General features: G+C 33.1%; 1 pseudogene; it reads right to left on the bottom strand.

Moving 5' to 3' along the window:
* Nucleotides 1–686: 686 nt before the first annotated feature.
* On the bottom strand, nt 687–13,257 carry LOC143074192 (uncharacterized; annotated as a pseudogene).
* Between the last annotated feature and the right edge of the window lie 3,573 nt (nt 13,258–16,830).

Consider the following 16,830-nt stretch of genomic DNA (forward strand, 5'->3'; position numbering starts at 1 on the left):
TAGATGAACAAAAATGCTTACCGGTACATGTTACAACTCTCCATGATCAAGCTCGGGGCTAAATATAAAATCATTCCTACTCATAGAAGCGAAGAACTCATTGTCGAAAGATTAATAGACAGACAGAATTACATACCGTGATGTAGGTAAAATCAAATGCTCACTGATGATACCCCCACCTGAATATTTCCTTATAAAACTGAAAGTTGTTATAATTTCAGAAATCTTGGTAAATTGAAGTTGTTCCTGGGGAAAATGTGACTAAAATTTTCCACATTGCTATCATGTGTGAAATGATACAAGTGATAGATAAACGGGATGTTGTTGATTGATGAATCTGAAAAAGAATCACATGGTATTGCTGACTTATATTTACCCTAAAACTAAATTTTATAAATCCTTATATAGTAGTTTCTGAGAAAAATGTAACAAAAAAAATGCAGTTTGGCTATCATGTGTAAAATCATACTAGTTTTCGTTAAACAGGAAGTTGCTGAGTGATGAATCTTAAAATGCATCACAGGTTAAAGCTTACTTATATAAACCCTGAAACCAAATTTGAGAAATCCTGGTCTAGTAGTACCTCAGAAAAATGAGATAAAATATATTCATGGGACAGACAGAGGTAAAACAGTAAACCCCTAATTTTTTTAAAAGCGGGGGTATAAATATCAAATGCTGCCCTATTTATCAATACATGTTTATGTTTATACAGTGATAACATCATTCTTCATTAGAAAAAAAGTCAGCAATCTTTTGAATCACTCGACGATTGTTACTAATTCTGGCCTTTCCACTGCCTGTCTTTTCACTCAGCAAATAAAACAGACCATCAAATCCATCTCTATGATGAGAAATTTTCAGATGATTTTAAGTCAATGATGAATCTTCAAGTTTCTTGAAAATTGTTCTAGAGAGGACCTTATTTCTAAATAAGTGTTCTAATGACTCTTTATTCGGTTGCACACCATGAAATGTAACTTGGTGACTGCTGTAAAAATAGTCAGATAGGAGAACATCAATTTTCTCCGTCTTTTTTACAAGAGACATAAGCATTCTACAATCATCTAAAGCGTTGTGAGCGGCGTAAGCTTCATTTAACAGTTTCTGAGCAATATACTCTTGCTTGTAATTTTCAAATTCTGGATATAACATTTTGAAAAATGGTAAAGTATCACAGAATCCAACAATATATCTCAAAAAATGATTCCATAATTTATAAAATTTTAACTGATTAAACAGTATGAGACTGTCAAATCGCCTATTGTTATGAGCAGCAAGCACAATGTGTTTGTCACTGGCACAAAGTGACATTAAAAACTGTAAGAAATCTAAAAGAACTTGCTGTGGTCGTTTATGAGAAACTGGTTCATTATTGTAAAGGAGCTCATTTGTCACTGTATTAAACTTTAATCCTGTCACTCTACATGCATCCTCTGAAATTTCTTGAGTAGGAGTTGCGTATCTGTTAAATTCCTGTTCTCCTCACAAACTGCAGAAATGTGTGTAATTGAACTTTGTCTACCTGTAAAAAAAAAGAAAGTAACTTTGATGAAAATAAGTAGATTGATTGATTGTCATGGTAAAAGTTCAACTGCAAATATCTTTTGCATCATAAAACCAAGAGTAACAATAGTGGACACAGACCAGTGTGGATAGTACTTAGCAGTCTGAGAGTATTGCATAGGACAATGAGTCAACTTACTAAAGTATACCCTCCACATCCCACATTTGATTAACTAAATTATATCAATTATCTCCCTTGGAATTTATTAGCCCAGAATTATTAATCTTTATGTTTTCCAATAAATGTGCATCTATGACTCAAATTTTGTGTAAGTTTCATGACATTTCCTTGATGAGGCATTCTAAAAACTTGCAGATAAAAAGATTGACTTTATTTGGCTCAACTAATGAATTCCTGATTTTCTAGATTTTTTAAAATCTTAGGTGGGTTCTTTTCCAGAATAAAATAATATCATTGTTATACTTCAGTGTTTTTTTGTTTTTTTTAATAAAACTATAAACGAACACAAGCTTTTTACAAAATTTTCTCTAGACTATTCACCTAATAGTAAAAAAGACAACCAGCAAATAGTTTTTAACCATTTCCTGAACTTTTTTGGGGATAAAAGTGACATCATAGTCTGATAATACATCATTCTGATGCCATGGTTTCCTGTATAAAAAAATACTTATTGACTGGCTTATTCAGGCAATAGCTTAACTATGTTTCCACTCAACACTATCCATTCAATGATTTGTTCTAATAGCCAGTCAGTCAATAAGTATATAATATTGTCAGAAAATATCAAGTTTTTGTGAATACTTGGCTAATAGGTGAAATTGTTTGGAAAGTCTTGCATATTCCCTCGCTCCTAAAGCTTGTACAAATAAACTTGATGTTTTCCTATTTCCAATTTATATTTATATCATACTTAGTCCTGTGGTCTCTAAATCATAAAAAACTACAACTTTCTCAATATGTTCACAGTTGTCCTCTGATGGTCCTGGAATAACTGTCAAATCAGGTTCTTGTGCATCAGCTAAAATATACAATTGAGCTCAAATTACATCTTGTAAGAAGACCTATCTGGAAAAATTCAATATAATGAATAAAATTGGAAAGAAGGCGGAAGGGATGTAATAACACTGTTTTGGTGTTTGTGTTGTAATCCACTGTCATATGAAAAGTAATGGAAACACTTTCTTTTTGTTAAATCTTCAAAATACATTTTGATTTCAAATTTCTATCTTATTTTGTTCTTGTTTTACATTGGATAATTGGATATTTGAAAATTGGATATTTGGATATTTGAAATACAAAACACAAAAAAGAGTAACAATCAATCAGTATTAAAGAATATTTATCAATAATGTTAGCAGGGCAAGTTTATTAATGGAAATTAGTCGTGTTCTTTCATTGTCAAAATTATATTAAAAGGTTGTTCATCATGAATGCTCAATCATATTCCCCAAATATCTATCTTGTCAAAAAACTCTAACAAGAATTATCTTTCTTTGTTAGAAAATAGTAAATCTCAAATAAATCTATTATAACTATAATTTTATATTAATTTCATATTAAATATTTTGAAATATATTTAATATACCGGTAGTGCTTTAATAATATGTTGTAGGAACAATTATTGTTTTTTTATAATTCTTATTGAAAACGTATAGATAAAAGATGGCTAATGTATATTTGTAAACCCATTTAGCTATCTTAAGAACAATATTTTTTTGTACATACCAATGACATTTGAGCAGTAAGTGTCCCCTTCCCTGATTTCATTACTTCTTGTTTCTGAAGATCTTTGACTTTTAAGTTTTAAACGTTGTAACTGTAAAATATAAGAAATAAACATTCATTTGCATTGTTTCATGTAAAAAGTAAAGTATACACACTCTAAAGCATGACAAATGTAATGTTTATTCTATGATGTTATTATGTAAGTATTTCTGTATTCGCCTTGTTATTGGTCCGAGGCTTGCTGTATTGGCCTGAGGCAAAGCCGGAGGCCAATACAGCTGGCCGAGGACCAATAACAAGACCAATACAGAAATACACGTAATAGTATCATTTATTATTTATTAATTAACTACAGTGTTACAATTTTTTTTTCTCATTTCACAAGAGATATATATTTTTACCTTGAACATGTTGAACTGGAACTATCCAAATCTCAGTTTCTTTTTATTAGATGCAATATATATAATGATCTGGTGCTGTTTCCAGATGTCTTCAGCATTTTCTCATCTGATGAACTTTTCTACCCTTTCCAGTCACTATAAAGTGCTACAATTTTAATTAAGACGCAACACATAAATAGTAATTGGAAAGGTACTGCCTTTGCATGTATTTATATGCAGAAACAAATTGAATATATTTTTTTTGAAAATGTACAGGGGCGGATCCAGCCATTTTAAAAAGGGGGTTCCCAACCCAGGACAAATGCATTGATCGGCCAAAAAAAAGGGGGGGGTTCCAATCCTGGATCCGCCAATGATGTAGGAGTTGATATTGATACCACTATCTATAAGCCAAACTACCAAAGAACAGAGATTTTCATAATTACAGAATGCCTGGTTCGGGTTTAAAAATAAATGACAGTTTACAAAAAAAAAAAGAGCGAAAGTAAACAGGTCCGAGGTCTTCAAGAAATGAACTTTGTGATAATCTACTCGTTTCCCAAACCTGAAATAGTTCTATCGTCTGCTTTCAAAATACTTTTTAAATGAATGTGACCGTCTTTAGCCTGAATTGATGCCATACTGACATTTTCAGCATGTTTAAGATAACTAAATGACAACTGCGTCTTCAAAACAACTGTTTACTTTCAGTTTCTGTTTTTCATGACTTTCGATGTAAAAACTAGAGACGCTCCGAAATCCTGCACTTGTGCCAACTCGGCCAATACAGAAAAAAATCTATATTGGCCGATTTATTCTGTATTGGCCGAGTTTACACCATATATTGCATAGGCAGTTTTCATCATATTAAGTCCAATAACAGTGTAGTTAATTAATAAACATGTTATAACGATACAATAGTAAAATATTTTATACAAAAATCTAAAAAAACATCAATTTAGAGGAATTTCTTTTTATTTTAAATTTTCTATCTATATGATCAAAAGGATATAACTCCCATGAAAAAAGAAATTAAAATAAGAAATTTCAAAAGGCTGCATAAAACTATGTTTAGAATTAATCAATCTCCTTCAAAGTCATTCAATGTATAAAGATTGTGTGCGAATGAAAATTCTGAAATGTTTTTGAATCAAACCTTAAATTACTTAGTCTTTGCTAGTCTTTTTCCTGTTAACATCCTTGTCTCTTATTGCAGCTGTTACTGTCGTGGCAATTCCAGGACTAAGACCAAGCTCTTCATGGACCTAATAACACACACACAAGAAATTGGGAGTTGTGTCTTACATTTTGTATGATAACATTTCACAAAGCTACCATCCTAAACAACATTTATATTATTCTTTTTGATATATTTTTTCTATGTATGTGCCTGTCTCAAGTCAGGAACCTGTAATTCTGTTTTTTTTTAAAATAAGGCCATTAGTTTTCTCTGAAATGTTTTACATTGTCATTTCGGGCCTTTTATAGCTGACAATGCAGAATGGGCTTGGCTCATTGTTGAAGGCCGTATAGTGACCTATATATATAATTGTTAATTTCTGTGTCAATTTTGTCTCGTGAAGAGTTGTCTCATTGGCAATCATACCACATCTTCTTATTTATATCTATGAGTTTCATGTGATTACGGTTTATCTTTCAACTAAATCTAATTAGTGAACCAGTTTTACAGTTTTTTAAGTTTATAAATCATATGATCTTTTTAAAAAAGTAATTTGATGAATGCTTTTATATTACTTTATATAAATAAGTTATTAGTACCTGTGCAACATATTTGTAGCCTTCATTTTTTTGACAAACAGCAGCAGACAATCTGTGAGCTAAACTTCCACTCTCACTGTAGTGCTTGTCTTTTGGGGTCTTTGACCGAACAGTGTTGTTAAAGCTTTCATTAGGATTACTGGAATCTAGTTTGCTCAACTTTCCCGGGTCAAGGTCTGTAAACACCTTTAAAAGATCTTTTTTCATGTTTTCATCTTTGAGATCTGCACCCCATGGCAGATTTCTATGCTTTGCTGTGGGTTTGTTTTTCATTTGGCACCAATCTCCACATACATCATGCTTACCAAACTGGTGTAGCACTACAGATGGTAAACTGTTCTTTATTCTGTCTGAGTCATCTTTGTTTTGGGCTAACATGAAAGAAAAGCTTTTAAGGAGAGCAGTAATTGTTTTTACTGAGAGTTCTTTATATTTGCCTTTTATTTTGTGGAGCCTATTGGATATGTTCGTCTTTACATGATTGATGTCACTGACCTTTTCCAAACATGAGTCTACTTCACATCTTGCCCGATTAAATGCTGTGCAATCGTCATCTCCTATAAGTGTAATTACCGGGGTATCTTTCTTTTTGGCGTCTTTGAGTATTTCCACAATCATGTCTGGTTCCATAGATTTGGCTGAGCCACACCAATTCTTACGACATTTGTGTTTTGATGGTAACCTTTTTTTCAATTTTGCCACATCGCATTTTCTGCATCTCTTGTATCGAGCACTATAGCCAACAACCTTTCCAGTCTTTTTTCCAATCATTAAAGCTGTTCCTACAAAAACAAGTTTTCAATTGAATATTTTTTTAATGTTTCTGGATTTCATTAATTACGTATTACACCCACTTTCATGTCGAAAGGAATCTTGCTCCTCAATTATAATTGGTTTTTTTTTTCACATAATTGTACCCTTCATTACTATAGGTCACTGCACGGCCTTTAACAATGAGCAAAGTCAATACAGTATAGTCAACTGTCAAAGGCCCCGAAGTGACAAATAAAACAATTCAAAGTGAAACTAGAAAACTAACGGCCTCATTCATATAGAAAACAAGAATGTGTCCATAGTACACGGATGTCCCATCCTCACTATCATTTTCTATGTTCAGTGGACTGTGAAAATAGGATTAAAACTTTAATTTGCCAATAAAATTAGAAAGATCATATAATAGGGAACATCTGTACTGAGTTTCAAGTTTATTGAACTTCAACTCCATAAAAAATACCTTGTCTAAAAACTTTTACCTGAAGCGGGACAGACAAACGGAGGAACAAACGCACAGACCAGAAAACATAATGCCCATCAATCATAAAATTGAATTGTTACAATTTCTTTAGCCAAATTCTTTTGCAAACGATGAATCTTTTATCGCAAACATTTTTTTATTTTTTTGAAAAATGTGTAAAAATGGGTACTGCCAACGGAAACCCTGCTTCCAAGCATGATATATCTGTTCAATATTTCTTAGTTTCAAGAATAAATTAAGTTTTTTTAGTTTTAGTATGACACGTAAACAGACCATAATACTTCCGTCATAAGATAGGTGAATTATAAAGATATAGTTACCAGACAAACTATTGTAACACCTTCCTGACCCCCTTCTCTGATAACCTCCGTCTGCTGATGCTGTTATTCCAGTTACATTAATAGGGTCACACACAGAATTAGTGTTGTCTGTTGAAGGTATTTCACTACTGGCTGTTGCAGTTTCTGACCCACTAGCAATGGCATGAATTGCATCACTGTCATCCTTATCTGCTTGTAAAGTACCTGAAATGAAAAAAATATTGGAGAGTTAAAAGATAAAAGCACTACATATGGACAGCAACCCTACAACAGGTCTGACAATGTCTGATTCCTCTAAAAATTTAAGGACATATAGATCTTGACCCCATGTCAAATTTATTCTAATTACTTTAGTTTCAGAGATATAAGCCAAAAACTGCATTTCACCCCTATGATTTATTTATAGCAATGGCAGCCATGTTTGTTTGACAAAACAGAAAATAAAACACAAACCTTGTACTAAATAAGGATAATTAAGACTTAGTTTGGTGTGCATTGTTTCATAGCAGGTTTTTTTAAAGTTAACAAACTCAAATAATAAACAAATTACATGTGAGCAAAGCAGGATCTAGCGAGCCTCTTGTTTATCATATGAATAAAGTCCTATTTTTCTTTCAAGATTGACATACATAAAAACGTATGTTGCATTAATTATGACTTAAACTTCAATTCATGCTCATTCAAAATAGAGCTAATTTTCACACAACAAATCGCATTCACATTAATATTCATGACATGTGTAGAGTGGTTCAATCCTTTGTAGATTTATATTCAATATTAGAAAATATCAGGCTTACACAACTCTGTCATTACATAGTCATTATTGATTTACTCATAAGTTTTGGATAGCAATCCCTCCTCAAACAAAGCATTGTCTACTGACTGTTGTGCTATATGTTCAAGTATAGGCCCAACCTCTTCACATCGTCTTCTTATCAGGCTTTCACTGACATTTGGCAAATTAAGTGATGTAAATAAATTATTTAACTGTATTGGTCCTATTCCACTGTGGTACATACCTGAAATATTAATTTTCATTTAAAACATTGCAGTATTTGTATGTGTCAATACATTTATGTACATATAGGAATCTGATGTACATGTACAGAAGATGTCGTTTGTTTATGTAATTTATACATGTTTCTCGTTACTCGTTTTTTATATAGATTAGACCGTTGGTTTTCCCGTTTGAATGGTTTTACACTAGTAATTTTGGGGCCCTTTATAGCTTTTTGTTCGGTGTGAGCCACGGTGTGAGCCACGGCTCCGTGTTGAAGGCTGTATACTGATCTATAATACATTGTAGGTTACTTTTATAAATTGTTATTTGGATGGAGAGTTGTCTCATTGGCACTCACACCACATCTTCCTATATCTAATATATATGTTTACTTAAGATCTTGCCTTGAGCTACGGTTACGGTGATATGTTTTTGGTGGACGGCTTACCAACTGGTAATTGCGCCCTGGTAACTAAATCTGGAATTAGTCCATTATAGTAATATTTTACTTTAGAAAAAATTCCATTAAATAAAAATTTAAGAAAATAAATATATATTGAAGGCGACTTTTTTGTTTATAGGTAGTGCGCCTTATTAACCTATACTAGTTTAAACTTATTTTATTAAATTTAAATAAAAATAAAACTAATAAAATAAACTAATGTTTTTAACTTCTATAAGGGATTGAGACTTTTGGTTTTTGAGACTTCGGTTTTTGACCTATACTTTTACATCTAATTTTAACTAAAAGAAAAATAATAAATGTTTGTTATGCTTTCCTTTTTTGTTTTTGTTTTTTTCTTCATATGTGGTTGTAAGTGTTATGTGTTAAAAATAACGTATTGTGTCACTTGTTTATGTTTGTTTTAATTATGATAGTCAGTTGCTCTGTCGTATTTCTTGAATACTATGTGTAGACTATGTTAGATCAGTTGCCCCAGCCAGTGGTCCCGTGAGAATCGTGTATACGCACTATCCCACGGAAGATACAAACCATGATAGTGAAGGTTAATTGCAACCTGGAAAAAGGCATCGTCGTGTGCTCTGACTGATGATCAGGCAGGCAGAAAACAAGCCCATGTCTAACTCCCGAAATGCAATAACTGTTTCATGATATACCCCCCCTGAAAATCCAAATTTTATAGATAGAATAAAAAAATTAAATAAATAATTAAATAAATGAAACTATTACTTATTATAAAAAAACGGGACATTTTACTTCTAAATTAATTACAAGGGTAACAGTTTGAATTGTACGGGCTTTTTTGTCATTTAAGTACTACCGATGTACTTTGAGCTGACTCCACTATTTTTATTTTTTTTAAGCTCCGTACATGTCAAGCTGGATTAAACTTTAACATAAGTTCATGCCCTGTATGTCACAACATTTATAATTTTTGTTTTGTTCAGATTCTAAATAAATATCAATATAATGCATACATTTAACATGTTTAAAAAAAAAAAGAAGAGTATAAATAAATTTAATTTTTTTTGTTAAAATTCTAAATAGGTATTAAAATAATGCACACAATCAAAAAAAGAGCATAAATTAATTTAAATTGATTTGATTTTATAATCTAATTAAAGTTTGTAATTAATTTTTTGTATGAACAGAGGATGCTCTGAGAACATTGTTCATGTCACACAGCCCAAGCTGCTGAATGTGATAAATATGGGATGCTCAGATCAATGAGCACTTCTCACTAGTGCTTTATGATGTGGAAATGCTGACATTTTGACCATAATCAGTAATTCTAACTAGAAGTATAGATGACAAACGCACAGTACCAAGTCACGTTTATAGACAACGAGCGATGTGGGCAGAGCCTTGTATACAGAGACTTCGCAATGATAGAGTCTACTGGAGATGTGCTACAAGAACCTGTCCTGCAACTATACGTACATTAAACAACATACCCATTGGATTCAACCGAGTACACAATCATCCACCAAACCCAGCCAAACTAGAGGTGACCAAAGTATTGCAACACATAAAGAAAAGATGTAGAGCAGAGACTACTCCTGTACCAGCAATCTATAAACAGGAAATAGCCAAGCTTCGAACACCAGAATGGAATGATGATACTCAAAGGATGGTTGAACAGCTACCAACTTTCCCTTCTCTGAAGTCCAGTCTTTATCGTCAGCGAGAGGACCTTATACCACATCTACCAACATCTCTACTGAATATTGACCTCCAGGATGAGTGGACCCAAACTACAGCTGCTGAAAGATTCTTGCTTATCAACGATGGTACTTTCGATAGGATTCTTGTATTCGCCACTGACAGCAACCTACAACACCTGGCAAACAACGACAACAATACAATCTACGCTGATGGTACCTTCTACCCATGTCCATCAATCTTTGAACATCTGTATACTCTACATGCACTGATTGATGGAGAGATGTTCCCACTGGTTTTTGCACTTTTACCTGGAAAGTCAGAAGACATCTATACCAGATTCTTCTCACTACTGAAGAATGCTTGCAACCAACGCCAGATTCAACTGAACCCAACTACTTTCTTCATAGATAACAAATCTGCTGTACAGAATTCTACCAAATCATCTTTTCCGGGAACTACTATCAAAGGCTGTTTTTTCCACTTTACACAATGTATTTGGCGTAAAGTGCAATCAACAGGGCTCGTCACATACTACAAAGGGGAACCAGACATCCACCAACTGATACGCAGGGCAGCAGTTCTTCCACTCGTACCAACAGCAGAAGTAGAAGACGTCTGGTTTCATGCACTAGAAGAGTTGGAAAACTCAGACTCAACTGCAAATACTACCCCTTTTACAGATTACGTCACTACTTACTGGGTTGAAGCAAACAGACAGCTGTGGAATCACTACCAAACAGAAGGACCAAAAACAACAAACCACCTACAAGGTTGGCACAGCGGCTTGAAGAAAATGATCCAAGTGCCACACCCAAACATATATACACTACTAAATTACCTCAAAGAAGAACAGGCATTTAATGAGATAACTCTTATCCAGTACCATGCCGGGGGAGTAAGACCTACAAAAAGAAGGAAATATACCCAACTCAACCAGCGCCTTCAACAACTGAAAGATCAACTACAAAATGGTGATATTACTGTATTTCAGTTTGCAGACACTGCCTCCTATTTGTTACATTTAGACTAGATTTGTTTAATGAAATTTTTTGCTATGTATGATTAAGCTTTAATGGTATACTTATTTATTGTGTATGCTTTATTGTTGAACCTTCTACACTATATGTGCTTTATACTATCAATTGTGTTCTAAAATGCTTGATTGAAACCCATTATCATACATTAATGAAGAAATGAGTAGTGCTACATTATATTCTATGTTTACTGCTATTTCATATTAATATGTGCAAAATAAAATATTTAAAAATCATTTTATCTTCTTTTTTTTCATATTTTACAAGTTAAATTACCGAAAAATTATTAGTTACCTGTAATTACCTACTTCACACTATAACACAGATTAATCACAATCAAAACAATTCCCGATTGTCCCACAATTAAATTTCCCAATTGTCCCACAAACATCTTCCCGATTGTCCAACAAAAAATCACTACCTTTTTACCTGTAATTTCAAAAAGTGGGACAATCGGGAAGACACCTTTCACACCCTTGAAATACTGCCTACTCAAAATCTTTTATTGGGCCTAAAATAAATTATTGACTGTTTCCCCAATCCCGACCGACCTTGAAAAAATGGTGTTACTCTTAAAATTTTATTGTCAAATCTAAGTCAAATATTATTTTATTCATTTCTGATTTTTAGGCTTGCCGGGTCGTCCGATAATGTTCAAGCTTTTCGGAAAAATAAAATTATTTCCCTACCTACCTACCCACACCTAGCTTGGCAGGATCGGGATGCAGGAAACAAACAATATTCTAATTTAGGCCTCAATGTCCTGACGTGAAATTATTTATTTTTATTCAGATAGACATGAAGACTAATAAACATTAATACATGTACTTACATGTAAATTTCTCTTTGCCAAAAGAAAAGAAAAGAAATAGCCTACCTAGCTACAAATGTACCCACTGTCTCGATGTTGGGTAGGGTTTGGGCAAGCCAAAATATTTCTAAGTGTGGCCTCATTCTGACACCAAATTTTCACCACATTTCGGCACATGATGTTGAAGGTTTTGTTATAAGAGTATTTGGTGCATAGTACAGAATAAATTAAGAATGTACATGTACAGTACATAATATGAAAAAGAAGATGTGGTATGATTGCCAATGCGACAACTCTCCAAAAAACACCTAAATGACACAGAAATTAACAACTAAAGGTCACTGTACAGCCTTCAACAGTGAGCAAAGCCCATTCCGCATAGCTAGCTTCAAAAGGCCCTGAAAGCTATATTATAGTTATGTCAAAAAATTTAATCAAAATCCCAGTTCAGACAGTATCAAGCTGGAATATTGTGTCCAATATTGCCCCAATTGTTCAGGGTTTGATTTGTGCTCAGTGAAGCATTTTATTCTACTGTGTTAACGACCTTTTCACTGGATGATGTCAGATGTATTTCTTACATTCTTGCCAGACAGAAAAAAAACAACAAAAAGCAATAAACTAAAGCCTGCAAAGGCCTCATCTAGAAAAAAAGCCTTGCAAGACATCATAATTATTTGCAGTCGGGAAATTGGTATCAGGTAAACATGCTACATGTGAATATGAAGTATAAATATACAGGGTGTGTAGGTTTTTTTTTGCATCATACTTACCAGTTGCAAGTTTGGTGTTGACATCAAATATCCTTGGCCCATGGGATGAATTGTGGGTTTTGCCCATGGCAACACGTACAAAGTCATTACAGTTATAACAACGAACAATCAGGTGACCACATAAACCAGCAGGCAAAATTCCAATTCCATCTTTTAACTTCAATGTAATGTCACATCTAGAACATCTCATGTTAGCAAAACAAGGTCTTAATGTCAATAGCATGTCTGGTATAACAAATTGGCTTCAACTTTCCAGAAAAATATAAATCATTTATATCATCAAAAGATGTAGACGATTGATACGTGTGATCATGTTGAAAAGAACCTGGCGTAAAAGATGTATCAAAATCGGGTGTAAAAGTAGTATCAAAATTGGTTGTAAAAAACGTATCAAAATCGAGTGTAGGTGGTGTATCAAAATCACTTGTTGCTAAATCGGGTCTAGAAATGTTGTCTACTCCGTTCTTGTAAGTCTCTGCCTGACAGTTTTTCAAAAACCGACCGTTCTTCTTTCGGCTAGGCATGTCGTCTGGATGTTGTTTACATTGCCGTAAATGGCGCGAAACTATGTCGTAAACAATAATAACAGTATAAATGTAAATAAAATATGACTACGATCAAAAACTGTTTTATTTTATCATTTTGGTGCCTGAAGTAATCAGAAAAGGTAATGTCTACATTTATGTTATGTCTTATATGAAAACCGTTAAACCAACTACCGAAAACTGTCCGAGTTGCGCAATATTCAAAAACGCGTTCTTGATCGGGCCTCGTTAAGCACTAGATGTGCCTTATCTCTCAATCTAATATTTGAGGTGTCATTTTAATCAACCCCATATGATATTAATTAAGTGGTTGAAAGAAATCGAAAAGCAATACTACTAAATGTTTCACGATTGTCATGTAAGTACGATAAGCAATCCAAAAAATAAAAATAAAAAGATAAATATTGTACGTATTGATGTCAAACATTTTAATCCAATTATCTTTACATGTTCATCTATTTATAGCACCGCCCACTGGATTGATTGACAGTTTATCTAATTGATATAAACATGATAAATAGTATATCTTGGGGAATTCTTACATTTCATTACATTTTTATAAGCATGTCTTTAAATAGTAGTAACTATTTTAACAGGTAGAATTTTTTTCTTTAGAATTTTTCACAGACTTATTACTTAGGGGTTGGATTAAATGTTCAAAGGGTTAGTGTTTAGCTAATTAGAATTTGCCTCCGTTTTGGAGGGTATATCGTCCACTTTTAGTGGTGTGACGTAAAGTCCACCTTACAGGATAGCCTGGTCTTACATTTAGGTATAGCGTCCTGGGAGCCTATTCATGAAGCATCCGTTAATTTTTCTAACGGACCCGTTAACTTAACGGAGACGTTAACGGGTACGTCCGTTAAAATTTAACGTGGTATTCACAAACGTCTGCGAATTAACATTGTGATAACGGGTGCGCTATTAACGGGTGTGTAAGTATGCAAATTAAACGTAATTGAAGTGTCGGATGTTTTTATTGGTTTATAAACCAAATGGGCAATACAGTAAAAATTTATAATGTTTTCATTTTATCATAATAATGTAAACGGACGATGTTTAAATTTTTTACATAGTTATGCTGATAAAATTTGCTGCAAACAAACAATTAATCTACACTGTGTCTTGGTGTTGTTTTTTGTTCATTAATCCGTAACATTTATAGTATATTTTCATTATTTGATATGCTAGTGCATGTACGTGGTCATAGCAAACGCATCCAATCCAGAAATGTGACGGTTCGATTCTTAAAACAATTCCAGGAAGTTAACAAAGGTTTTATTAACCAACTGAGTACATTATTGCCAAAAATGACTGTTTATTATAAATCCTAACTGGGCTTAATACAGACAGACTGGGCATTAATACAGGGCTATTACAGAAAAACAGAGCCATTACAGAAACTGTAAACATAAACATTTTTCAGAAAAAAAGGAAATTTGAATCCTCACAGGAATAGATGACATTTTCAAACAAAAAATGTTCAAATTTAATATTGTTAATGTTTTATTGCATTTCATTGTTTTGAAAATAATATAATTACAATACTTTTTTGTATTTTATTTAATTTGGTAGCAACACAGCAACTTCAAGTTGGCAGCAACACATACACTTTTGTTCAGTTGGTTAATAAATTTATTAAGAAATGGGTGTTTATATAATGGCCCTGTGATATTTCCTCGGTCAATAATAATGGCCTCAGATGTCTGTAATGTCTTTAATGTCATTACAGACTTCCTCGACCATTATTTTTTTTTCACAGAACTTAGACATAAAACAGGGTCATTATAAAAACACCTATTCATTAATACTATAATATTGAACTAAGTTTAATGTCTCGTTATTGATCGATCCCTATAATCGATTGACTCATTCATTCTATTGTTGATATATTCTCGGTCTAAAACATAGCACGTATCTGCCACTGAACATTAAGCAAACAACAAACAATTATTCAAAAGAATGAGGAATGATGTATGTCTTCGAGGATTTTACTCATTTAGGCAACGATAATTTCATTTTCTGGGAAAGAGGGTTTGATCATTTTATTAGTTCTTACTAGGCTAGCAGATCATTTTCCAAAATCTTCATGACGACCCTCCCCTCCTCCAAAATCTTAATTATCTTACCTAGTTTGCAAAAATGTTCGTTTCACTCAAAATTCTAGCCCTAGGACAAATACGAAGGTTCTGAAACCTACAATGTACGACACAATATATATATATATATATATATATATATATATATCTGTATGACAGGGTCGGAATCAGACACTCATTTGCCTGTAAAGGCAAAATGGAGAACAGAAGGGGTTATACAAAATTCGGAATGATATTGAAAAAGCATTATTTGAATTTCAAAAGTTATCCCTCGGGAATACTCGAGTATAAAGTTAATACCAGGGTTACTATGTTATGGATACAACAGAAATTGAATATGCCAAGGTGATTCACAGAATTTGTTCAGAAGAAAGTTAACCTTCGACTACAATATTGTTATTGTATGGTGTAAGAACACAAAAGAGGGGAGAAAGATTCCAGAGTCAACAAAGGTTGTGCTTATGTTGATTTTATGTGTTGTTCGTCGGGCAGCATTGTCTTTTGTTGGTTTTTTGTTTTTTTTTAAACTTTGACAGTCTATGATAAAGTATTGAGGCCAAAACGTATATATTGAGCAGCAAGTGTAGTTTTCAATTCAGTTTCATTAAACCTTTTTATAATCGATGTGTGATTGGTCTGCACAAGATGGTGACAATCATGCAACAAAGAAATGTCTCCTTCTTAGTCATAGGATAGAGTAAGTAATTTCCCTCGTATTAGTCAATCGAAAACTAGCATTTTAACGTTAAGTATAAAAATACTACAGTGGAGATCACTTCTAACCTCTCATTAGAACTGTCAGAATATCTGTCATAGAACTGTTCTAACCTGTCCTAGAACAGTTCTACCTAGAACAGTTCTACCCTAAAACTGTTCTAAGTAGAACTGACTAAATCAGTTCTAGGTAAAACTGTCAGGATCAGTTCTAGGGTAGAACTGTCGAAATCAGTTCTAGGTAGAACTGTCTTAATCAGTTCTAGGTAGAACTGTCTAAATCAGTTCTAACCGTAGAACTGTCAGCAGAACTGACTAAATCAGTCAGGACTGTAGAACAGTTCTAAATGACGTCACTGCAGTAAGGGCACTATAGAATTTAGAAGAAATAAATCACTTCCAATATTACTTTGCTACATAATAGCAGATTTTCTATATTTTTTACTGATCAAACTTTACATGTACAAAAATCGAAGTGAATAGAAGGTTATCCAACTCATCGGAGAAATATTTTTATAAGATTTAATACGGAAACATCATTGTTTACGTTTCTTCGTTCCCCGTTTTTAGCAGTCTCTTCCTATAAATATAACTCCGCATTTAATTCATGGAATTTTATCGTAATTTACATTGTTTGCCTTGAATTTACATTCATTTAAGATTCTGTTTTGACAAATGTTCAAACGAAAATTGTACAGTGGATGAATTATGGGATATTAATGAAAAAAATGTTGTATAA

This window comes from Mytilus galloprovincialis, chromosome 5 (assembly GCF_965363235.1).
Source record: "Mytilus galloprovincialis chromosome 5, xbMytGall1.hap1.1, whole genome shotgun sequence".
Taxonomy (NCBI): domain Eukaryota; kingdom Metazoa; phylum Mollusca; class Bivalvia; order Mytilida; family Mytilidae; genus Mytilus; species Mytilus galloprovincialis.